Genomic DNA, 26378 nt, shown 5'->3' with positions numbered 1-26378 from the left:
AGTGTCCAGTGTCCAAAAGTGTACGCAGAGATTCAAAATCTCCATTATCCTCTCGTCACTTTGGTCACAGGCAGCTGTGCCATCGAGCGTGTCACATAGCGCTCAGATATCAGTGGGCCTCACACAATCCACAAGTGTCCAGTGTCCAAAAGTGTACGCAGAGATTCAAAATCTCCATTATCCTCTCGTCACTTTGGTCACAGGCAGCTGTGCCATCGAGCGTGTCACATAGCGCTCAGATATCAGTGGGCCTCACACAATCCACAAGTGTCCAGTGTCCAAAAGTGTACGCAGAGATTCAAAATCTCCATTATCCTCTCGTCACTTTGGTCACAGGCAGCTGTGCCATCGAGCGTGTCACATAGCGCTCAGATATCAGTGGGCCTCACACAATCCACAAGTGTCCAGTGTCCAAAAGTGTACACAGAGATTCAAAATCTCCATTATCCTCTCGTCACTTTGGTCACAGGCAGCTGTGCCATCGAGCGTGTCACATAGCGCTCAGATATCAGTGGGCCTCACACAATCCACAAGTGTCCAGTGTCCAAAAGTGTACGCAGAGATTCAAAATCTCCATTATCCTCTCGTCACTTTGGTCACAGGCAGCTGTGCCATCGAGCGTGTCACATAGCGCTCAGATATCAGTGGGCCTCACACAATCCACAAGTGTCCAGTGTCCAAAAGTGTACGCAGAGATTCAAAATCTCCATTATCCTCTTGTCACTTTGGTCACAGACAGCTGTGCCATCGAGCGTGTCACATAGCGCTCAGATATCAGTGGGCCTCACACAATCCACAAGTGTCCAGTGTCCAAAAGTGTACGCAGAGATTCAAAATCTCCATTATCCTCTCGTCACTTTGGTCACAGGCAGCTGTGCCATCGAGCGTGTCACATAGCGCTCAGATATCAGTGGGCCTCACACAATCCACAAGTGTCCACTGTCCACAAGTGTGTGCAGAAATTCTAAAACTCCCCTGTCCTATAGACACCTTGTACCTTGTTTTACATTACTATATAGTTTGTTGGATTTTGTCTACATTTCTACCAAAAATGAGGAAGGCTGGTGGAAGAGGCCGTGGAATTGGGCGGGGGTTGGCAGCTGGTAATGATGGTGTTGGTGGTGGATCTGATGGTAGTGGCAAGAGCAAAATAGGACCGAATGCAGGAGGTGCTGACCCTGCATCATCGTCTGGCTACATAAGGCCTCGAACGCTTAGTTTTCTAGGAGTTGGCAAACCGCTTTTAAAGGCAGAGCATCAGGAAAAAAGTTTTGTCTTACATTGCTGACTCAGCCTCCAGCTCTATCGCCTCCTCTTCTTCAGTTGTAAAAAGTAAAAGCACTGAGTCGTCATTGGAGGCTCATGTTCATGAACCACACCTTTCCTTGTGTCCTTCACCCCAACCAAGATTGAAGGATGACGCAGGCCATACTACTGATTACTCCATGGAGCTGTTTTCACATACCATGCCTGGATTATCAAGTCAAATGGTGAATTACCCAGGCCAAGATGAATCTGACATGGAGTGCACTGATGCACAGCCGCTGATGGATGATTCTGCTGGTACATTCACTCAGAGCACTACATTGTCCTCGCAGTGTACAGAGCCAGATTTTGACCATGATGAGACTCAGGTGCCCCTTCCCGCACACTATACCACCATACACGGTGACACAGAGAAAGGTGCACATGACATAGAAGAGGAGGTGATGGATGACCCAGTTGTTGACCCAGATTGGCATCCATTGGGGGAAGAGGGTGCTGCTTCCAATAGCTCAGATGAGGAGCATCCACAGCAGACATCGACATCGCAACAGCTGTTATCTGGCAGGCCCGGAGCACTCCAAAGACAGGTTCCAAACATCAAAAGAGTTGCTGGACAGCTTGTCCAGAGGGTCAAAAGATCACAGCGTGCTAGGCCGCAAAATGTCTGCCAAAGTAGGAAGAGTGCAGTGTGGCACTTTTTTGAACAAAATCCTCATGATCAGGCCAAGGTTATCTGTAAGAAGTGCGCAAAGACCTTTAGCCGAGGGAAAAATCTGAAAAATTTGAATACCAGTTGCATGCTTAGACATTTAACCAGCATGCACTTGCAAGCGTGGACACAACCCCAAACCTCAAGTGCCACATGTGCAACTGATCACAACGAAGGTAGTCAGCAACGCTACATTGTTTCCCCCACTGTAAGCCCACCGGTTAGCACAGCAGCAAATGTTGAGGTGTCGTTGCAAGCCCACAGCAGTCAGGGAATCACACTGTTATATCAACGAAAGACTGATTCTAGGCCATCAGAAAGAACACCAACTCCATCACCATCATCAACCCTCTCTCAGTCCGCCCTGTCCACCGCTACTTCCACCATATGCAGCTCTCAAGTCCAGCTCACCCTCCCAGACACTATGAGTAGGTCAAGAAAGTACTCAGTCTCTCATCCGCGTACACTGGGTTTGAACACCCACATTGCCAAACTAATCTCGTTTGAGATTATGCCCTTTCGGTTGGTGGAAAGCACAGCTTTCCGCGAACTCATGGCCTATGCAGTACCACGCTATGACCTACCCAGTCGCCACTTCTTCTCTCGCAAAGCCATCCCAGCCCTCCACCATCATGTGAAAGACCGCATTGTCCATGCACTCAAGCAGTCAGTGAGCGGAAAGGTGCACCTCACAACTGATGCATGGTCCAGTCGGCATGGCCAGGGCCGTTACGTGTCCATCACTGCGCACTGGGTTAATGTGGTGGATGCAGGGTCCACAGGGGACAGCGGTGGTGGGACAGTGCTGCCTAGCCCACGGTATAGGAAACAGTTGGCTGTAGGTGTTCCACCCTCCTCCTCCTCCTCCTCCTCCTCCTCCAGAAGCGAAAGCTCGTCCACAGAGCGCAGTCGTACGAGCACTCCATCTGCAGCTGCCACTGTTGCACACGATGTGTCCCCCTATCGAGCAGCTAGTGGAAAGCGTCAGCAGGCTGTGTTGCAGATGATGTGTTTGGGCGACAGACACACCGCCGAGGTGCTGGCCGAGTACTTGAAGCGACAAACTGAGTCATGGCTGGGCAGTGTACATCTTGAGGCAGGCAAGGTAGTTAGTGATAACGGCCGTAATTTTGTGGCAGCCATAGCCCTTTCAAAACTCAGCCACATACCTTGCTTGGCTCACACCTTGAACCTGGTGGTGCAGTGCTTCCTCAAAAATTATCCGGAGTTAACAGCCCTGCTCCAGAAGGTGCGAAGACTGTGCGCGCACATCCGCCGGTCGCCTGTACACTCCGTTCGTATGCAGAAGCTGCAGCGATTGCTCCACCTTCCCAACCACCGCCTCATTATCGACATTGCAACAAGGTGGAACTCCACTCTGCACATGGTGGAGCGGCTGTGCGAGCAGAGGCAGGCCATAATGCATTTGTGGGAGGATACACGGCCAGGCACTTTGAGAGCAGACATGGAGTTGACAGGCGTGCAGTGGTCGAAGCTGAAAGACCTTTGTAAAGTCCTTCAGTATTTTGAGGAATGCACACGGCTGGTAAGCGCAGACGACGCCATCCTAAGCATGAGCATCCCACTTATGCGTCTGCTCATGCAAACTTTGACGCACCTTAAGGAGCAGGCGTCTGCAGCCAATGTTGATGAGGAGGAGGAGCAGGAGGGAATCCTTGATGACATTCAGCCATTGTCTGCTCAGGGACCTCTCCTGGATGAGGTGGAGGAAGAAGAGGAGGAGGAGGATGATGGGGATGATTACTTAGGGGAGGAGGATGCATCTCGTGGAGCAAGTGAAAATGTTGGCGTGGCAAGGTCTGGTACAGGGTTTGTGCGTGACTGGAGGGATGTGGATTTGCCAGAAAGTGCTCCTTCACCCAGCACTCGCAGTGCATCATTGACACCGGGAACATTGGCCCACATGTCAGATTATGCCTTGCGGATCCTAAAAAGGGACCCCCGCATTGCCAAAATGATGAACGATGACGACTACTGGTTGGCCAGCATCCTGGATCCACGCTATAAAGGCAAATTACAAAACATCATGCCACAGGAGAACCTTGACCTAATATTGGCTAATAAACAAGCAACTCTGGTAAATCGGTTGCTTGAGGCATTCCCAGCACACAGCAGCGGTGATGGTTCTCACACGAGCCGTACGGGCCGGGGGCAGCTTGGCAGAGGTGTTCGTGGTGCACACAGCAGAAGTGGCGTTGGAGACAGGGGTTTCATGACAATGTTGTGGACTGATTTTTCAAATACCGCTCACACAACTGGTAATACTGCATCGATGGAAAGTGACAGGAGACAGCAGTTGTCAACTATGGTTACAAACTACTTTTCCTCCCATATCGATGTTCTCCCACACAGGTCATTCCCCTTTGACTATTGGGCCGCTAAACTGGACACCTGGCCTGAATTGGCCCAATATGCCTTACAGGAGCTCGCTTGCCCAGCTGCAAGTGTGCTATCGGAAAGAGTCTTCAGTGCAGCTGGATCAATCCTGACAGAAAAAAGGACCCGTCTGTCAACCCAAAATGTGGATGATCTAACCTTCATTAAAATGAACCACGCATGGGTTTCCAAGGATTTTGTCCCACCTTCCCCTGATGACACATAGGGTGACAGAAAAATGGCTTGCTTTGGTCCACCTCTTCCTGGTACTTCACCTATTTCGCCTTTTGCATCAGCTGAATGTCCAACATTAACATATGCCACTTTCTAAAACTCCCTAACTGTGCTGCCTCCCCCCCCATGGCCGGGGTAACCACCTAGCGCACGACACCGTGCGAGTGCCGTTGCCCTGGACAGGTGGGTAGGCCGACTCTTGGGCGCGGGAACAGGCACAGGGTCCCTCATAGTGCAATCAAGTGTCTCTGACGGTGGTGGTGCACACCCGCCGTCAGACACACCGCTGTACTATGAGGGGCCCAGTGCCAGTACCGACACCCACGAGTGGGCCCCCCTTGCTTGGGCAGGGCCCCAGCATTTGCAATCTTTACCTCTCCCTGCTCCTCCGCTGTGTAATCTGGGCCGTCAAATCCATACTGTGCCTGACACCGTCTGAGCCTGCCTCCTGAGACATATATTTTGAATGTGTACGCTATCCATACATGCTATCCAGGGATACGGTACCCTTTCTAACCTTTGTGCAATGACGTGCAATCCATACTGGGCCTAACACCGTCTGAGCCTGCCTCATGCTGTATAGACATATATTTTGAATGTGTACGCTATCCATACATGTTATCCAGGGATACGGTACCCTTTCTAACCTTTGTGCAATCACGTGCAATCCATACTGGGCCTAACACCGTCTGAGCCTGCCTCATGCTGTATAGACATATATTTTGAATGTGTACGCTATCCATACATGTTATCCGGGGATACGGTACCCTTTCTAACCTTTGTGCAATCACGTGCAATCCATACTGGGCCTAACACCGTCTGAGCCTGCCTCATGCTGTATAGACATATATTTTGAATGTGTACGCTATCCACACATGTTATCCGGGGATACGGTACCCTATCTAACCTTTGTGCAATCACGTGCAATCCATACTGGGCCTAACACCATCTGAGCCTGCCTCATGCTGTATAGACATATATTTTGAATGTGTACGCTATCCATACATGTTATCCAGGGATACGGTACCCTTTCTAACCTTTGTGCAATGACGTGCAATCCATACTGGGCCTAACACCGTCTGAGCCTGCCTCATGCTGTATAGACATATATTTTGAATGTGTACGCTATCCATACATGTTATCTGGGGATACGGTACCCTTTCTAACCTTTGTGCAATGACGTGCAATCCATACTGGGCCTAACACCGTCTGAGCCTGCCTCATGCTGTATAGACATATATTTTGAATGTGTACGCTATCCATACATGTTATCCAGGGATACGGTACCCTTTCTAACCTTTGTGCAATGACGTGCAATCCATACTGGGCCTAACACCGTCTGAGCCTGCCTCATGCTGTATAGACATATATTTTGAATGTGTACGCTATCCATACATGTTATCCAGGGATACGGTACCCTTTCTAACCTTTGCGCAATGACGTGCAATCCATACTGGGCCTAACACCGTCTGAGCCTGCCTCATGCTGTATAGACATATATTTTGAATGTGCACGCTATCCATACATGTTATCCAGGGATACGGTACCCTTTCTAACCTTTGCACAATGACGTGCAATCCATACTGGGCCTAACACCGTCTGAGCCTGCCTCATGCTGTATAGACATATATTTTGAATGTGTACGCTATCCATACATGTTATCCGGGGATACGGTACCCTTTCTAACCTTTGTGCAATGACGTGCAATCCATACTGGGCCTAACACCGTCTGAGCCTGCCTCATGCTGTATAGACATATATTTTGAATGTGTACGCTATCCATACATGTTATCCGGGGATACGGTACCCTTTCTAACCTTTGTGCAATCACGTGCAATCCATACTGGGCCTAACACCGTCTGAGCCTGCCTCATGCTGTATAGACATATATTTTGAATGTGTACGCTATCCATACATGTTATCCAGGGATACGGTACCCTTTCTAACCTTTGTGCAATCACGTGCAATCCATACTGGGCCTAACACCGTCTGAGCCTGCCTCATGCTGTATAGACATATATTTTGAATGTGTACGCTATCCATACATGTTATCCGGGGATACGGTACCCTTTCTAACCTTTGTGCAATCACGTGCAATCCATACTGGGCCTAACACCGTCTGAGCCTGCCTCATGCTGTATAGACATATATTTTGAATGTGTACGCTATCCATACATGTTATCCGGGGATACGGTACCCTTTCTAACCTTTGTGCAATGACGTGCAATCCATACTGGGCCTAACACCGTCTGAGCCTGCCTCATGTTGTATAGACATATATTTTGAATGTGTACGCTATCCATACATGTTATCTAGGGATACGGTACCCTTTCTAACCTTTGTGCAATCACGTGCAATCCATTCTGGGCCTAATACCGTCTGTGCCTGCCTCATGCTGTATAGACATATTTTGAATGTGTACGCTATCCATACATGTTATCCGGGGATACGGTACCCTTTCTAACCTTTGTGCAATGACGTGCAATCCATACTGGGCCTAACACCGTCTGAGCCTGCCTCATGCTGTATAGACATATATTTTGAATGTGTACGCTATCCATACATGTTATCCGGGGATACGGTACCCTTTCTAACCTTTGTGCAATCATGTGCAATCCATACTGGGCCTAACACCGTCTGAGCCTGCCTCATGCTGTATAGACATATATTTTGAATGTGTACGCTATCCATACATGTTATCCAGGGATACGGTACCCTTTCTAACCTTTGTGCAATGACGTGCAATCCATACTGGGCCTAAAACCATCTGAGCCTGCCTCATGCTGTATAGACATATATTTTGAATGTGTACGCTATCCATACATGTTATCCAGGGATACGGTACCCTTTCTAACCTTTGTGCAATGACGTGCAATCCATACTGGGCCTAACACCGTCTGAGCCTGCCTCATGCTGTATAGACATATATTTTGAATGTGTACGCTATCCATACATGTTATCCGGGGATACGGTACCCTTTCTAACCTTTGTGCAATGACGTGCAATCCATACTGGGCCTAACACTGTCTGAGCCTGCCTCATGCTGTATAGACATATATTTTGAATGTGTACGCTATCCATACATGTTATCCGGGGATACGGTACCCTTTCTAACCTTTGTGCAATCACGTGCAATCCATACTGGGCCTAACACCATCTGAGCCTGCCTCATGCTGTATAGACATATATTTTGAATGTGTACGCTATCCATACATGTTATCCAGGGATACGGTACCCTTTCTAACCTTTGTGCAATCACGTGCAATCCATACTGGGCCTAATACCGTCTGAGCCTGCCTCATGCTGTATAGACATATATTTTGAATGTGTACGCTAGCCATACATGTTATCCAGGGATACGGTACCCTTTCTAACCTTTGTGCAATGACGTGCAATCCATACTGGGCCTAACACCATCTGAGCCTGCCTCATGCTGTATAGACATATATTTTGAATGTGTACGCTATCCATACATGTTATCCAGGGATACGGTACCCTTTCTAACCTTTGTGCAATGACGTGCAATCCATACTGGGCCTAACACCGTCTGAGCCTGCCTCATGCTGTATAGACATATATTTTGAATGTGTACGCTATCCATACATGTTATCCGGGGATACGGTACCCTTTCTAACCTTTGTGCAATGACGTGCAATCCATACTGGGCCTAACACTGTCTGAGCCTGCCTCATGCTGTATAGACATATATTTTGAATGTGTACACTATCCATACATGTTATCCGGGGATACGGTACCCTTTCTAACCTTTGTGCAATGACGTGCAATCCATACTGGGCCTAACACCGTCTGAGCCTGCCTCATGCTGTATAGACATATATTTTGAATGTGTACGCTATCCATACATGTTATCCAGGGATACGGTACCCTTTCTAACCTTTGTGCAATCCATACTGGGCCTAACACCGTCTGAGCCTGCCTCATGCTGTATAGACATATATTTTGAATGTGTACGCTATCCATACATGTTATCCAGGGATACGGTACCCTTTCTAACCTTTGAGCAATGACATGCAATCCATACTGGGCCTAACACCGTCTGAGCCTGCCTCATGCTGTATAGACATATATTTTGAATGTGTACGCTATCCATACATGTTATCCAGGGATACGGTACCCTTTCTAACCTTTGTGCAATCACGTGCAATCCATACTGGGCGTGAGAACGCCTGGCGAGCTGTTAAGCAAGCTACAGCACCTGTCCAGACAAGTACAGGGATTCCCTAGCGAGGAGACTTATTTGATTGTTTTCAATGTTGGGACAGCAATTTTTGGGGAGCACTATACTCTGGAGAATGATAGATGGGACCCACCATACACTGGAACATTCCAAAGGTGGACATCAGACACTGGAGCAGCATTTACAGGGCCCATTATACACTAGAGCATTAGAAATGGGGCCCATTATGTTTGGAGCATTATTTGGGCCCATAAGACAGTGGAACTTCATCCATGGGGACCAACATATACTGTAGCATTATGTGGAGCTCATCATATACTGTTTCAAACATTATATGGGACCAATGATTCTGTATGGAGAAATAGATGGGCCTCGTCATGAGATGTAAAAAGTGAGGTATTTTTCATTGTACTATACCGCTATTTATCTGCCGTATCGGAGCATGATGAGTTGTGGTATGTGTTAAAGGGGCACTCTTTCGCCCAGGGCACATGAAAACCTGCAGCCAGTCCTCCCCCCCCCCACAACTTTAGCCAAATAACCCCCATTTTTCAGTGCGTAACTTATATTATGAAGTTAATTAAGGTTGACAAGCTTAATTAAGAAGAATTGATGCTTTTGGCATTCAAATGGGCACTGTAGGTGTGTTTCCTGTCCTCCTCTCACTGCCGACTTTTATTCCCCATTGACTTACATTGGGTTTCGTGTTTCGGGACGACCCCGACTTTTCCCTATAATCGGACGATCTTGCTCGACCCGACTTTTGGAAAAGTCGGGTTTCACGAAACGAAACGCGACCCTAAAAAACCAAAAGTCGCTCAACCTCTTACTATTTCTGTGCTTCTGGTTTCAGGGGAGAGACGTGGGTCCGAGGTGGCCTACTTGGATTCAGGTTCAGCAGGTAACTTCATTCAGCCAGAAGAGGTGGACAAATACCAAATTCCCGTGGTTGCCCTATCTAACCCTCTCCAGATTGCCTGGATGGCAAATCGCTACAGGTGACCGTCACCTTGGCCACTGAGGAAGTGGAGTTGCAAGTCGGTGCCTTACATCGAGAGAAAATAGCCTTTTACGTTTTGCCTAAGTTCTCCCATGCCATTCTACTCAGTCTCCCATGGTTAAGGACTCATCAGCCTGTCCTCGATTGGTCTTCTGGGGAGATACTCCGCTGGGGGCTCCCGTGCTAAGCTCGCTGTCTGATTCCTGTCTGCCTGGTGGCCGCTTCTCGGCCACTCCCAGACCTTCCGGGTCTTTCTCCAGCCTACAGTTCCTACGCCGATGTCTTTGATAAGAAGGAAACGGAGGTCCTTCCTCCACACTGGCCTTTTGACTGCCCAATTGAACTTGTTCCTGGATCAACTCCCCCAAGGGGCAGAATCTACCCCCTGTCTCCCGCTGAGACCACAGCTATGTCCGAATACATCCGAGAGAACCTCGCCAAAGATTTTATACAGAAATCCTCGTCACCCGCGGGAACCTGGTTTTTCTTCGTCAAAAAGAAGAACGGAACTCTACGGCCGTGCATTGACTATAGGGGTTTGAATGAAATTACCATTAAGAACAGGTACCCTCTTCCACTCATTCCGGAGCTGTTTGATCGTCTGAGGAGCCCGGGTCTTCTCCAAGCTGGACCTCAGAGGAGCCTATAATCTGGTCCGCATCTGGGCTGGAGACGAGTGGAAGACGGCCTTCAACACTCGAGACGGCCATTACGAGTACCTGGTCATGCCCTTTGGCCTCTGCAATGCTCCTGCGGTGTTTCAAGAGTTCGTCAACGAGATCTACCGGGACCTCTTGTACTCCTGTGTGGTCGCATACTTGGACGACATCCTCGTCTTCTCGCCGGATATCTCGTCCCACAGAGTGTCCGCTTGGTGTTACAGCGTCTTCGGGAGAACCGCCTGTATGCGAAGATTGAGAAATGTTTCTTCGAACAGACCTCCCTGCTGTTTCTGGGATACATTATCTCTGACGCTGGACTGAGGATGGATCCCAAGAAGCTGTCTGCCATTCTCAAATGGCCTCACCCATTGGAGTAAGGGCGATTCAACGATTTCTCGGATTCGCCAATTATTACCGGCAATTCATCTCTCACTTTTCCGCCATCACAAGACCTATTTCTGCTCTCACCCGTAAAGGGGCTACTCCCAAGGATTAGCCTCCGGACGCTGAAGAGGCCTTTCTGACCCTAAAACGGGCCTTCTCCACAGCTCCGGTTCTGCGTCGCCCCGAGAGCAACCAACCTTTTGTACTCGAGGTGGATGCTTCCTCGACAGGTGCCAGGGCAGTATTGTCCCAGAGATCCGCCTCCGGTCATCTGCACCCTTGTGGCTTCTTCTCGAAGGCCTTTTCTCCATCTGAGTGTAACTACTCAATTGGCGACCGGGAACTCCTGGCCATCAAGTTGGCCTTGGAGGAATGGTGTCACCTCCTGGAAGGAGCTGTCCATCCCTTTGTCATCTTCTCGGATCACAAGAATCTGGCCTATCTCCAGTCTGCCCAGAAACTTAACCCTCGTCAGGCCAGATGGTCCTTGTTTTTCGCCCGATTTGACTTCGAGCTCCGTTTCCGTCCTGGCAGCAAAAATACCAAAGCCGACGCTCTGTCCAGGGTCTTTCAGCCACACGAAACCACGGAGGAACTCTTGCATATCATTGACCCCACTAGGATGATCACAGTGGCTCCAGTGAACTGGCTTGCTCCTCCTCCTGGCAAAACGCTTGTGCCTGAGAACCTCAAGTGAAAAGACCTCCTATGGGGGCACTCCTCCAAACTGGCCGGCCATGCCGGGATCACGAAGACCCTGGATCTTATCTCTCGTCACTAGAGTTGAGCGACTTTTGTTTTTTTAGGGTCGCGTTTCGTTTCGTGAAACCCGACTTTTCCAAAAGTCGGGTCGAGCAAGATCGTCCGATTATAGGGAAAAGTCGGGGTCGTCACGAAACCCAATGTAAGTCAATGGGGAATAAAAGTCGGCAGTGAGAGGAGGACAGGAAACACACCTACAGTGCCCATTTGAATGCCAAAAGCATCAATTCTTCTTACTTAAGCTTGTCAACCTTAATTAACTTCATAATACAAGTTACGCACTGAAAAAAGGGGGTTATTTGGCTAAAGTTGTGGGGGGGGGAGGGCTGGCTGCAGGTTTTCATGTGCCCTGGGCGAAAGAGCGCCCCTTTAACACATACCACAACTCATCATGCTCCGATACGGCAGATAAATAGCGGTATAGTACAATGAAAAATACCTCACTTTTTACATCTCATGACGAGGCCCATCTATTTCTCCATACAGAATCATTGGTCCCATATAATGTTTGAAACAGTATATGATGAGCTCCACATAATGCTACAGTATATGTTGGTCCCCATGGATGAAGCTCCACTGTCTTATGGGCCCAAATAATGCTCCAAACATAATGGGCCCCATTTCTAATGCTCTAGTGTATAATGGGCCCTGTAAATGCTGCTCCAGTGTCTGATGTCCACCTTTGGAATGTTCCAGTGTATGGTGGGTCCCATCTATCATTCTCCAGAGTATAGTGCTCCCCAAAAATTGCTGTCCCAACATTGAAAACAATCAAATAAGTTTCCTCGCTAGGGAATCCCTGTACTTGTCTGGACAGGTGCTGTAGCTTGCTTAACAGCTCGCCAGCCGTTCTCACGCCCAGTATGGATTGCATGTGATTGCACAAAGGTTAGAAAGGGTACCGTATCCCTGGATAACATGTATGGATAGCGTACACATTCAAAATATATGTCTCAGGAGGCAGGCTCAGACGGTGTCAGGCCCAGTATGGATTGCACGTGATTGCACAAAGGTCAGAAAGGGTACCGTATCCCTGGATAACATGTATGGATAGCGTACACATTCAAAATATATGTCTCAGGAGGCAGGCTCAGACGGTGTCAGGCACAGTATGGATTGCACGTGATTGCACAAAGGTTAGAAAGGGTACCGTATCCCCGGATAACATGTATGGATAGCGTACACATTCAAAATATATGTCTCAGGAGGCAGGCTCAGACGGTGTTAGGCCCAGTATGGATTGCACGTGATTGCACAAAGGTTAGAAAGGGTACCGTATCCCCGGATAACATGTATGGATAGCGTACACATTCAAAATATATGTCTCAGGAGGCAGGCTCAGACGGTGTTAGGCCCAGTATGGATTGCACGTGATTGCACAAAGGTTAGAAAGGGTACAGTATCCCCGGATAACATGTATGGATAGCGTACACATTCAAAATATATGTCTATACAGCATGAGGCAGGCTCAGACGGTGTTAGGCCCAGTATGGATTGCACGTGATTGCACAAAGGTTAGAAAGGGTACCGTATCCCTGGATAACATGTATGGATAGCGTACACATTCAAAATATATGTCTCAGGAGGCAGGCTCAGACGGTGTCAGGCCCAGTATGGATTGCACGTGATTGCACAAAGGTTAGAAAGGGTACCGTATCCCTGGATAACATGTATGGATAGCGTACACATTCAAAATATATGTCTCAGGAGGCAGGCTCAGACGGTGTCAGGCACAGTATGGATTGCACGTGATTGCACAAAGGTTAGAAAGGGTACCGTATCCCCGGATAACATGTATGGATAGCGTACACATTCAAAATATATGTCTATACAGCATGAGGCAGGCTCAGACGGTGTTAGGCCCAGTATGGATTGCACGTGATTGCACAAAGGTTAGAAAGGGTACCGTATCCCTGGATAACATGTATGGATAGCGTACACATTCAAAATATATGTCTCAGGAGGCAGGCTCAGACGGTGTCAGGCACAGTATGGATTGCACGTGATTGCACAAAGGTTAGAAAGGGTACCGTATCCCTGGATAACATGTATGGATAGCGTACACATTCAAAATATATGTCTCAGGAGGCAGGCTCAGACTGTGTCAGGCCCAGTATGGATTGCACGTGATTGCACAAAGGTTAGAAAGGGTACCGTATCCCTGGATAGCATGTATGGATAGCGTACACATTCAAAATATATGTCTCAGGAGGCAGGCTCAGACGGTGTCAGGCACAGTATGGATTTGACGGCCCAGATTACACAGTGGAGGAGCAGGGAGAGGTAAAGATTGCAAATGCTGGGGCCCTGCCCAAGCAAGGGGGGCCCACTCGTGGGCGTCGGTACTGGCACTGGGCCCCTCATAGTACAGCGGTGTGTCTGACGGCGGGTGTGCACCACCATCGTCAGAGACACTTGATTGCACTATGAGGGACCCTGTGCCAGTGCCCGCGCCCAAGAGTCGGCCTACCCACCTGTCCAGGGCAACGGCACTCGCACGGTGTCGTGCGGTAGGTGGTGACCCCGGCCATGGGGGGGGAGGCAGCACAGTTAGGGAGTTTTAGAAAGTGGCATATGTTGATGTTGGACATTCAGCTGATGCAAAAGGCGAAATAGGTGAAGTACCAGGAAGAGGTGGACCAAAGCAAGCCATTTTTCTGTCACCCTATGTGTCATCAGGGGAAGGTGGGACAAAATCCTTGGAAACCCATGCGTGGTTCATTTTAATGAAGGTTAGATCATCCACATTTTGGGTTGACAGACGGGTCCTTTTTTCTGTCAGGATTGATCCAGCTGCACTGAAGACTCTTTCCGATAGCACACTTGCAGCTGGGCAAGCGAGCTCCTGTAAGGCATATTGGGCCAATTCAGGCCAGGTGTCCAGTTTAGCTGCCCAATAGTCAAAGGGGAATGACCTGTGTGGGAGAACATCGATATGGGAGGAAAAGTAGTTTGTAACCATAGTTGACAACTGCTGTCTCCTGTCACTTTCCATCGATGCAGTATTACTAGTTGTGTGAGCGGTATTTGAAAAATCAGTCCACAACATTGTCATGAAACCCCTGTCTCCAACGCCACTTCTGCTGTGTGCACCACGAACACCTCTGCCAAGCTGCCCCCGGCCCGTACGGCTTGTGTGAGAACCATCACCGCTGCTGTGTGCTGGGAATGCCTCAAGCAACCGATTTACCAGAGTTGCTTGTTTATTAGCCAATATTAGGTCAAGGTTCTCCTGTGGCATGATGTTTTGTAATTTGCCTTTATAGCGTGGATCCAGGATGCTGGCCAACCAGTAGTCGTCATCGTTCATCATTTTGGCAATGCGGGGGTCCCTTTTTAGGATCCGCAAGGCATAATCTGACATGTGGGCCAATGTTCCCGGTGTCAATGATGCACTGCGAGTGCTGGGTGGAGGAGCACTTTCTGGCAAATCCACATCCCTCCAGTCACGCACAAGCCCTGTACCAGACCTTGCCACGCCAACATTTTCACTTGCCCCACGAGATGCATCCTCCTCCCCTAAGTAATCATCCCCATCATCCTCCTCCTCCTCCTCTTCTTCCTCCACCTCGTCCAGGAGAGGTCCCTGAGCAGACAATGGCTGAATGTCATCAAGGATTCCCTCCTCCTCTTCCTCCTCATCAACATTGGCTGCAGACGCCTGCTCCTTAAGGTGCGTCAAAGTTTGCATGAGCAGACGCATAAGTGGGATGCTCATGCTTAGGATGGCGTCGTCTGCGCTTACCAGCCGTGTGCATTCCTCAAAACACTGAAGGACTTTACAAAGGTCTTTCAGCTTCGACCACTGCACGCCTGTCAACTCCATGTCTGCTCTCAAAGTGCCTGGCCGTGTATCCTCCCACAAATGCATTATGGCCTGCCTCTGCTCGCACAGCCGCTCCACCATGTGCAGGGTGGAGTTCCACCTTGTTGCAATGTCGATAATGAGGCGGTGGTTGGGAAGGTGGAGCAATCGCTGCAGCTTCTGCATATGAACGGAGTGTACAGGCGACCGGCGGATGTGCGCGCACAGTCTTCGCACCTTCTGGAGCAGGGCTGTTAACTCCGGATAATTTTTGAGGAAGCACTGCACCACCAGGTTAAAGGTGTGAGCCAAGCAAGGTATGTGGCTGAGTTTTGAAAGGGCTATGGCTGCCACAAAATTACAGCCGTTATCACTAACTACCTTGCCTGCCTCAAGATGTACACTGCCCAGCCATGACTCAGTTTGTCGCTTCAAGTACTCGTCCAGCACCTCGGCGGTGTGTCTTTCGCCCAAACACATCATCTGCAACACAGCCTGCTGACGCTTTCCACTAGCTGCTCGATAGGGGGACACATCGTGTGCAACAGTGGCAGCTGCAGATGGAGTGCTCGTACGACTGCGCTCTGTGGACGAGCTTTCGCTTCTGGAGGAGGAGGAGGGTGGAACGCCTACAGCCAACTGTTTCCTATACCGTGGGATAGGCAGCACTGTCCCACCACCGCTGTCCCCTGTGGACCCTGCATCCACCACATTAACCCAGTGCGCAGTGATGGACATGTAACGGCCCTGGCCATGCCGACTGGACCATGCATCAGTTGTGAGGTGCACCTTTCCGCTCACTGACTGCTTGAGTGCATGGACAATGCGGTCTTTCACATGATGGTGGAGGGCTGGGATGGCTTTGCGAGAGAAGAAGTGGCGACTGGGTAGGTCATAGCGTGGTACTGCATAGGCCATGAGTTCGCGGAAAGCTGTGCTTTCCACCAACCGAAAGGGCATCATCTCAAACGAGATTAGTTTGGCAATGTGGGCGTTCAAACCCAGTGTACGCGGATGAGAGACTGAGTACTTTCTTGACCTACTCATAGTGTCTGGGAGGGTGAGCTGGACTTGAGAGCTGCATATGGTGGAAGTAGCGGTGGACAGGGCGGACTGAGAGAGGGTTGATGATGGTGATGGAGTTGGTGTTCTTTCTGATGGCCTAGAATCAGTCTTTCGTTGATATAACAGTGGGATTCCCTGACTGCTGTGGTCTTGCAACGACACCTCAACATTTGCTGCTGTGCTAACCGGTGGGCTTACAGTGGGGGAAACAATGTAGCGTTGCTGACTACCTTCGTTGTGATCAGTTGCACATGTGGCACTTGAGGTTTGGTGTTGTGTCCACGCTTGCAAGTGCATGCTGGTTAAATGTCTAAGCATGCAACTGGTATTCAAATTTTTCAGATTTTTCCCTCGGCTAAAGGTCTTTGCGCACTTCTTACAGATAACCTTGGCCTGATCATGAGGATTTTGTTCAAAAAACTGCCACACTGCACTCTTCCTACTTTGGCAGACATTTTGCGGCCTAGCACGCTGTGATCTTTTGACCCTCTGGACAAGCTGTCCAGCAACTCTTTTGATGTTTGGAACCTGTCTTTGGAGTGCTCCGGGCCTGCCAGATAACAGCTGTTGCGATGTCGATGTCTGCTGTGGATGCTCCTCATCTGAGCTATTGGAAGCAGCACCCTCTTCCCCCAATGGATGCCAATCTGGGTCAACAACTGGGTCATCCATCACCTCCTCTTCTATGTCATGTGCACCTTTCTCTGTGTCACCGTGTATGGTGGTATAGTGTGCGGGAAGGGGCACCTGAGTCTCATCAGGGTCAAAATCTGGCTCTGTACACTGCGAGGACAATGTAGTGCTCTGAGTGAATGTACCAGCAGAATCATCCATCAGCGGCTGTGCATCAGTGCACTCCATGTCAGATTCATCTTGGCCTGGGTAATTCACCATTTGACTTGATAATCCAGGCATGGTATGTGAAAACAGCTCCATGGAGTAATCAGTAGTATGGCCTGCGTCATCCTTCAATCTTGGTTGGGGTGAAGGACACAAGGAAAGGTGTGGTTCATGAACATGAGCCTCCAATGACGACTCAGTGCTTTTACTTTTTACAACTGAAGAAGAGGAGGCGATAGAGCTGGAGGCTGAGTCAGCAATGTAAGACAAAACTTTTTCCTGATGCTCTGCCTTTAAAAGCGGTTTGCCAACTCCTAGAAAACTAAGCGTTCGAGGCCTTATGTAGCCAGACGATGACGCAGGGTCAGCATCTCCTGCATTCGGTCCTATTTTGCTCTTGCCACTACCATCAGATCCACAACCAACACCATCATTACCAGCTGCCAACCCCCGCCCAATTCCACGGCCTCTTCCACCAGCCTTCCTCATTTTTGGTAGAAATGTAGACAAAATCCAACAAACTGTATAGTAATGTAAAACAAGGTACAAGGTGTCTATAGGACAGGGGAGATTTAGAATTTCTGCACACACTTGTGGACAGTGGACTCTTTTGGATTGTGTGAGGCCCACTGATATCTGAGCGCTATGTGACAGGCTCGATGGCACAGCTGCCTGTGACCAAAGTGACAAGAGGATAATGGAGATTTTGAATCTCTGTGCACACTTTTGGACACTGGACACTTGTGGATTGTGTGAGGCCCACTGATATCTGAGCGCTATGTGACATGCTCGATGGCACAGCTGCCTGTGACCAAAGTGACGAGAGGATAATGGAGATTTTGAATCTCTGTGCACACATTTGGACACTGGACACTTGTGGATTGTGTGAGGCCCACTGATATCTGAGCGCTATGTGACACGCTCGATGGCACAGCTGCCTGTGACCAAAGTGACGAGAGGATAATGGAGATTTTGAATCTCTGCGCACACTTTTGGACACTGGACACTTGTGGATTGTGTGAGGCCCACTGATATCTGAGCGCTATGTGACAGGCTCGATGGCACAGCTGCCTGTGACCAAAGTGACAAGAGGATAATGGAGATTTTGAATCTCTGCGCACACTTTTGGACACTGGACACTTGTGGATTGTGTGAGGCCCACTGATATCTGAGCGCTATGTGACACGCTCGATGGCACAGCTGCCTGTGACCAAAGTGACGAGAGGATAATGGAGATTCTGAATCTCTGCGCACACTTTTGGACACTGGACACTTGTGGATTGTGTGAGGCCCACTGATATCTGAGCGCTATGTGACATGCTCGATGGCACAGCTGCCTGTGACCAAAGTGACGAGAGGATAATGGAGATTTTGAATCTCTGTGCACACTTTTGGACACTGGACACTTGTGGATTGTGTGAGGCCCACTGATATCTGAGCGCTATGTGACACGCTCGATGGCACAGCTGCCTGTGACCAAAGTGTCGAGAGGATAATGGAGATTTTGAATCTCTGCGCACACTTTTGGACACTGGACACTTGTGGTTTGTGTGAGGCCCACTGATATCTGAGCGCTATGTGACACCCTCGATGGCACAGCTGCCTGTGACCAAAGTGACGAGAGGATAATGGAGATTTTGAATCTCTGCGCACACTTTTGGACACTGGACACTTGTGGATTGTGTGAGGCCCACTGATATCTGAGCGCTATGTGACACGCTCGATGGCACAGCTGCCTGTGACCAAAGTGACGAGAGGATAATGGAGATTTTGAATCTCTGCGCACACTTTTGGACACTGGACACTTGTGGATTGTGTGAGGCCCACTGATATCTGAGCGCTATGTGACAGGCTCGATGGCACAGCTGCCTGTGACCAAAGTGACGAGAGGATAATGGAGATTTTGAATCTCTGCGCACACTTTTGGACACTGGACACTTGTGGATTGTGTGAGGCCCACTGATATCTGAGCGCTATGTGACACGCTCGATGGCACAGCTGCCTGTGACCAAAGTGACGAGAGGATAATGGAGATTTTGAATCTCTGCGCACACTTTTGGACACTGGACACTTGTGGATTGTGTGAGGCCCACTGATATCTGAGCGCTATGTGACACGCTCGATGGCACAGCTGCCTGTGACCAAAGTGACGAGAGGATAATGGAGATTTTGAATCTCTGCGCACACTTTTGGACACTGGACACTTGTGGATTGTGTGAGGCCCACTGATATCTGAGCGCTATGTGACACGCTCGATGGCACAGCTGCCTGTGACCAAAGTGACGAGAGGATAATGGAGATTTTGAATCTCTGCGCACACTTTTGGACTCTGGACACTTGTGGATTGTGTGAGGCCCACTGATATCTGAGCGCTATGTGACACACTCGATGGCACAGCTGTGACAAAAGTGACTAGAGGATAAGGGAGCTTGGATTGCTTTTAAAAAAGCAGTTTGCGGAGCAGTGGGTAAACAGCAATGCCAGCATGTCAGAAAGCCTTAAAAGGCAGCCCAACAACCAACACCACTGATACACCACAATATAGCCTCCCCTTGTACTGCACACACAGTGACTTGTGTGTTGTGCAGGCCAAATCGCTAGCAGCAGAAGCAGTTTTTTTGTCTTCTTCCCTGCCTAACGCTCTCCCTACAGAATCAGCAGCAACCTCTCCCTATACTAAGATCGGCAGAAGTAAGATGGCGGTCGGCGTGCACGCCCTTTTATACCCCCTGTGACGCCCACCAAAGCAAGCCAATCACTTGCATGCCCTTCTGAAAGATGGTGGTGACCCGTGCCTAGGTCATCACGTTGCCCACAGTGTCCATGGATCCCGATTGGCTGAAAAAGAGCGCAAAACAAACTTTTGAAACGCGACTTTGCCGCATAAGTCGCCGACCTCGTGGCCGACCTCATCCTAGGGTCTGGTTTCGTTTCATGAAACCCGACTTTGCCAAAAGTCGGCGACTTTTGAATTTTTTCGACCCGTTTCGCTCAACTCTACTCGTCACTATTGGTGGCCCACGCTTCACCAAGATGTACTCGATTTTGTGGCCTCTTGTCCATCCTGTGCAAAAAACAAAGTGCCACAAAGACCTCCGTCCGGCTTGTTGCTGCCATTGCCCGTTCCTTCGGTCCCTTGGGAAAGCATCGCCATGGATTTCATCACCGACCTGCCCTGTTCTTCTAGCTGCACAGTCATCTTGGTGGTGGTGGATCGTTTTTCCAAGATGGCCCACTTCGTCCCTCTGCCCGGTCTCCCCTCGGCTCTGGAGCTGGCCAAAGTCTTCATCCACCAAATCTTCAGACTCCATGGACTACCTCAACGCATTGTGTCAGACCAAGGCATTCAGTTTACCTCCAAGTTCTGGTGATCGCTTTGTAAGCTCATGAACATTTCCCTTGACTTCTCCTCAGCCTACCATCTATAGTCCAACGGGCAGGTGGAGCGCACCAACCAGACATTGACTGGGTACCTACGTCATTTCTCCAACGCCCACCAGAATGATTGGGTTGACTTACTTCCCTGGGAAGAGTTCGCTTACAACAACCATGCTGGTGAGTCCTCGGCCAAGTCTCCGTTTTTCATTGTGTTCGGCAGACATCCTGGTGTTCCTCTTCCAATAACTCCTGCCTCTGAGGTACCCGCGGCCAATGTTTTGTCCTCCGAGTTTTCCAAGATGTGGGCCGAGACCAACACGTCACTCAAGAAGTCCGCTGATCGGATGAAGAATTTTGCCGACAAGAAGAGATTGGATCCTCCACCCTATCGTGTTGGGGACAAGGTCTGGCTCTCATCCAAATTCATCCCGTTGAAACTGCCCTCCTACAAGTTGGGGCCACGCTACATCGGTCCGTTTGAAATTCTTGGACGTATCAACGAAGTCGTCTACAAATTGAGGTTGCCTGCTTCACTCCTGGTCCCGAACACCTTTCATTTCTCTCTCTTGAAACCTGTGGTGCTGAATCGCTTCCATTCCTTGCCTGATTCCGGTCCTCAGCCAGTGGGTGCAGATGATGTCTTTGAAGTGGAGGACATTATCGCCATGAAGAAGGTTAGAGGTAGGACATTTTTCCTTGTTGACTGGAAGGGCTTTGGTCCTGAGGAGAGATCCTGGGAGCCTTGGGAGAATATCAATGATCCCGGTATCCTCAAGAGAATTCTTGCTAATCTCCGGGGAGGGCGGCAGTTATGCCGTCTCTGCGTACTCACCCGGCCACCGCTCCCACACCGCAGCCTCCCACCGCCCGACATCCACAGAGGTTGCCTCTGGCAAGTGCATGCGCCATAGTCCGTGGCTGCGCCTCCCTCCTGCTTCTTGTGCTCCGGCTATGTCCTGACCCAGAAGCACCTCCCTGACCAATGGCAGACCAGACAGGAGCATATCAGGCCGCTTCCCCCTGAGAGAGGTGCATGATTGTTGTGTTTCCTAGCACACTGGGCCTCGCTTCATCGTGTGCTCTCTGCTCCTGCAGTCCTGTTCTCGTCTGCTCCCTGCAGCAGCCTCTCAGTCCTGCTACCCATGTTCCTTGCTGTCTTCTGCAATCCTGCCTCCGGTGTTCCTGTTCCATCCTACTCCAGTCCTGCCGTCCTACTCCAGTCCTGCCTCCGGTGTTCCTGTTCCATCCTACTCCAGACCTGTTTCCAGTGTTCCTGTTCCATCCTGCTCCAGTCCTGCTGTCCTACTCCAGTCCTGCCTCCAGTGTTCCTGTCATCCCTCCTCGTCCCAGTCTACTGTCTTACTCCATTCCTGCCTACTGGTTCCAGCTCTGTTCTGCCATCTATACTTCAGTCCCACAGTCCTACTCCGGTCTATCCTGAGCCGCCCCTCTCTGTGACGGCTACCGTGGTACTCGAACCCCTGGGCCTGCTCCTAACGGTCCCTGTATAGGGGTCGGTTCCACCTGGCAGCTCGCCTGGGGCCCCTCGGTGCCACGGTCCAGAGGGTCCACTCCTGGAGTTTCCAGCTCCAGACTACCCACGCTAACAGATACTATTTTTTTCAGAAACAGTGCCAGGTTTATTTATGGGTAGTGTTTGGTATTTCAACTAAACTCTATTTAAGTTAATGGAGAAATGACAAAATAATCATTATAGTCAAGTGTCATAGTATTTCTTAAACAAGTGTCCTTTTTTTAACACATAAAACTCCTTTAAAGAAGCCCTGCCATCAAAGTTTTATCCTCTTTATATATTGCAGCCATCATATTATACGGCACTGTGTACTTACAATTGCTCATTTTGCCAGCTAATTCTTTTCTTTGCTAAATGTAGAAACAGGAAGACGCTTGTCCCTGCATTTATCATTCCCCTCTTCAACTCTTGACCCAGCTGCTCCACTCCTCCCCCCTGCTAGGGACTTTTGCAGTGACTTATGATTCATACAGGGACAATTTACTTCCTGCTTTTACATAGAACTTAGAAGGGTTCAGCTAGCCAATTTTTAATCACATGATGTCATAGATATAATGGAAAAGAGAAGAATTAGCTGGGTAGAAGGGCAAAATGAGCAATTGTAGGTACACAGTGCTGTATAATATGGTAATAGCAAAAAAGTATTAATAGAATACAAATTTTGATGGGAGTGCTTCTTTATTGCATATCTAAAATACAAGGCAAATTTGTCAATAATAGGTTAAAGCACTGTATCATTACATCATTGCACATTGAGTCTAAGGAATCTCTCTGTTTATCACCTATAACCCTACACAATGGGCTGATTCATCAAGACTGGCAAGCCCCTCTCGAATTCAGCACATTTTTCACCGTCTATGTGAAAGGATCAGAAATGTAAACCAGTAATCGAGTAAAGGAGTACATTTCTGTCTTAAAGGGGTTGTCTGGCCTTAGGGAACAAGACTGCAGTTACTTAAAGTGACTACAGACTTGTGAATCCTTGCTGTGAGGATTCTCTGATGTTGCTAGCATGAGCAGATGCATGACTGTAAGTATGTGATTTGCATATATGTCACATGCCAACTAGACATGCACAGCCTTGCTCAATATAAGTATATTAAGTCAGGTTGGACACTTCTAGTAGGAATGTGGCCAGAACTATGCAAATCACATACTTGCAGTCACATAGCAACCTGTTCCCAGTGCCAGCACCAAAGAATTCTCAAGTCTTCAGGCACACAGAGAGAATGCAGTCTTGTACTTTAAGTCCTGACAACCTCTTTAAATAGGTTGTCTGGTCCAAATTGATAAGTCTGCAGTCACTCTGTGTGACTGCAGATTTCTGAATCTCCCCAATGTATGCACTTGTATGGAGCAAAGGCATGCCCTCTAGTCGGCCACACCCACTGGATAGCCACATCTCTAGTTGGGGTGCGGCCTTGCTCTATACAAGTGTATGGTGCAAGGCCATGCCCACTAGACGGGCTCTGGCCAGGAGTATGTATAACACACACATAGCCTCCAGTCCCTTCTCTGAAACCAACAAATCCCCGCAGTGCACAGCATATGTACTTTGGGGATTTATAAGTCTGCAGTTTGACCTGACAACCCCCTTAAATAACACAATTTTTTGCTGTAAATTAAGAAATATTTGCAAGATCATGCTTTGCCATGCCACCAACACCCTGCCTACTTAGCTTCACCTTCTTGTCAAAAACAGCAAAAGTTTGCAACAAAATTTGGAACATTGAAGATAGTTTTACACCAGTATTCTTGTTTCTTGTGCAAAATGTATGATAAATCAGGGTCATTGTCTTTTTTGGTCAGTACTCTGGTCATGTGTTGTATAAAAAGGTGTGGGGTGCACCAAACAATCAATGGGTTCTATATATGAGGATGCAAAAGCCTTGCATGGAGAGAACCATGAAATGTAAGAGAAAAAAGACCAAGCAAAAAATGGCCTGCACACCAATTAAATCTGATAACACATAATAACCGGATAATTGAACCAGAAGGGAACTGAAGGTAACTGTACACAGTCACTGTAAACAATGTTTCTGTTTGTTTTCATTTTCACCCCAATAATCCTTCACTTTCTGCTAATTCCCCTAATCCCTACTCCTAGTAAGGAACTGTTCATCTCTTCTTCAATCCTCCCCATCCACCTCACCTCCGCCTCAAAACTGTTCGTTAACATACAATCCTCTGTCTCCAAACACAGACAGCCCCCTCATGCCCTCTCCTGCTCCCACCTGCTAACACTTTCTCTGCTCCTTCTCACTGCTGGTGATATCTCTCCAAATCCTGGTCCTCCTCACCACATTCCCACAGTCATTTCTACCTCCCATCCACGCTCTATCACAACCTTCCGTAACCTCTCCAACCTTATACCCATTCACCCAGCCCCCGCTTCCCCAGTCCCACTAACAGGAGCTCTGTGGAACGCTCGCTCTGTCTGCAACAAGCTTTCCTACATCCATGATCTTTTTGTCACTACCAAACTTTCCTTCCTCGCCATCACCGAAACCTGGCTCACCCCTTCTGACACAGCCTCTCCTGCTGCACTTTCGTATGGCGTCCTCCACCTTTCTCACACCCCCCGCCCCAGCAGCAAACATGGCGGAGGAGTTGGTGTTCTCCTGTCAGATACCTGCTCCTTCACCCCAATCCCACTGCCACCCTCTGTTACCCTCCCTTCCTTTGAGGTGCACTCTGTGCGCATCTACTCCCCCTCCAACCTCCAACTGGCTGTCATCTACCGCCCCCCAGGGCCAGCCACCACCTTCTTTGACCACTTCACCACCTGGTTACTTCATTTCCTTTCCGCGGACATCCCTACTATCATCATGGGCGACTTCAACATCCCCATTGACACTTCCCTCCCAGCTGCCACTAAACTTCTGTCTCTCACTTCCTCCTTCGGCCTCACTCAATGGTCTTCTACATCCACCTATAAAGATGGCCACACACTGGACCTCATCTTCACCCGCCTCTGCTCCCTATCTAACCTCTCTAACTCACCTCTTCCTCTCTCTGACCACAACCTGCTCACATTCTCTTCCCTCTTCACTCCATGTCTACAAACTTTCACACCCTCGCAGGAATCTTAAACACCTTGACCTACACTCATTCTCTGAATCCCTCCTCCCTCTCACAGATATAAGTTCCTTACACAATGCAGATGACGCTGCTGCTCTATATAACACCACAATAGCTGTAGCTTTGGAATCCGCTGCCCCACTTACACATACCAAAACTCGCAAAATCAACAGACAGCCCTGGCACACCAGCCTGACCAAAGAGCTGAGGCGAGCTTCCAGGGCTGCTGAGCGCAGATGGAAAAGATCCCACTCCAACGAGCACTTCATCGCATTCAAACAGTCCCTCACTACTTTCAAGACCACACTTGCCACAGCTAAACAAACCTACTTCTCATCTCTCATATCCTCCCTGTCTCACAACCCTAAACAGTTATTCAACACCTTCAATTCTCTCCTCCGCCCCCCAGCACCTCCTTCCTCCCCACTCATCTCAGCTGAAGACTTTGCCTCATTTTTCAAGCCGAAAATTGATAACATCAGGGACAGTTTTGGTCAAGAACCCCCAGAGCCCTTCCTCCTGACTTCCCAGCCCTCCACCTTCAAAACCAACTTCTCCACCATTACAGAAGATTGACTCTCCACTCTACTCTCAAGATCACATCTCACCACCTGTGCACTCGACCCGATCCCATCCCACTTCATACCAAACCTCACCACAGTCTTCATCCCAACTCTAACCCATCTCTTCAACCTATTACTAACAAATGGTGTTTTCCCCTCAAGCTTTAAACATGCCTCCATCACACCTATCCTCAAAAAGCCCTCTCTTGACCCGTCCTCTGTATCTAGCTATCGCCCTATATCACTTCTCCCCTACGCCTCCAAGCTACTGGAACAACACGTCTACCTTGAACTGTCCTCCCATCTCTCTTCTTGCTCCCTCTTCGACCGCTTACAATCTGGCTTCCGGTCACACCACTCCACTGAAACTGCCCTTACTAAGGTCATCAATGACCTCTTAACCGCCAAGGGCAAGCGACACTACTCTGTCCTCCTCCTCCTGGACCTGTCGGCTGCCTTTGACACAGTGGACCATTCCCTATTATTACAGACCCTCTCAT

This window comes from Dendrobates tinctorius, unplaced genomic scaffold (assembly GCF_039654945.1).
Source record: "Dendrobates tinctorius isolate UK_male_01 unplaced genomic scaffold, ASM3965494v1 ptg000016l, whole genome shotgun sequence".
In the NCBI taxonomy this organism is placed as follows: Eukaryota; Metazoa; Chordata; class Amphibia; order Anura; family Dendrobatidae; genus Dendrobates; species Dendrobates tinctorius.
Note: the sequence above shows the minus strand (reverse complement) of the source record.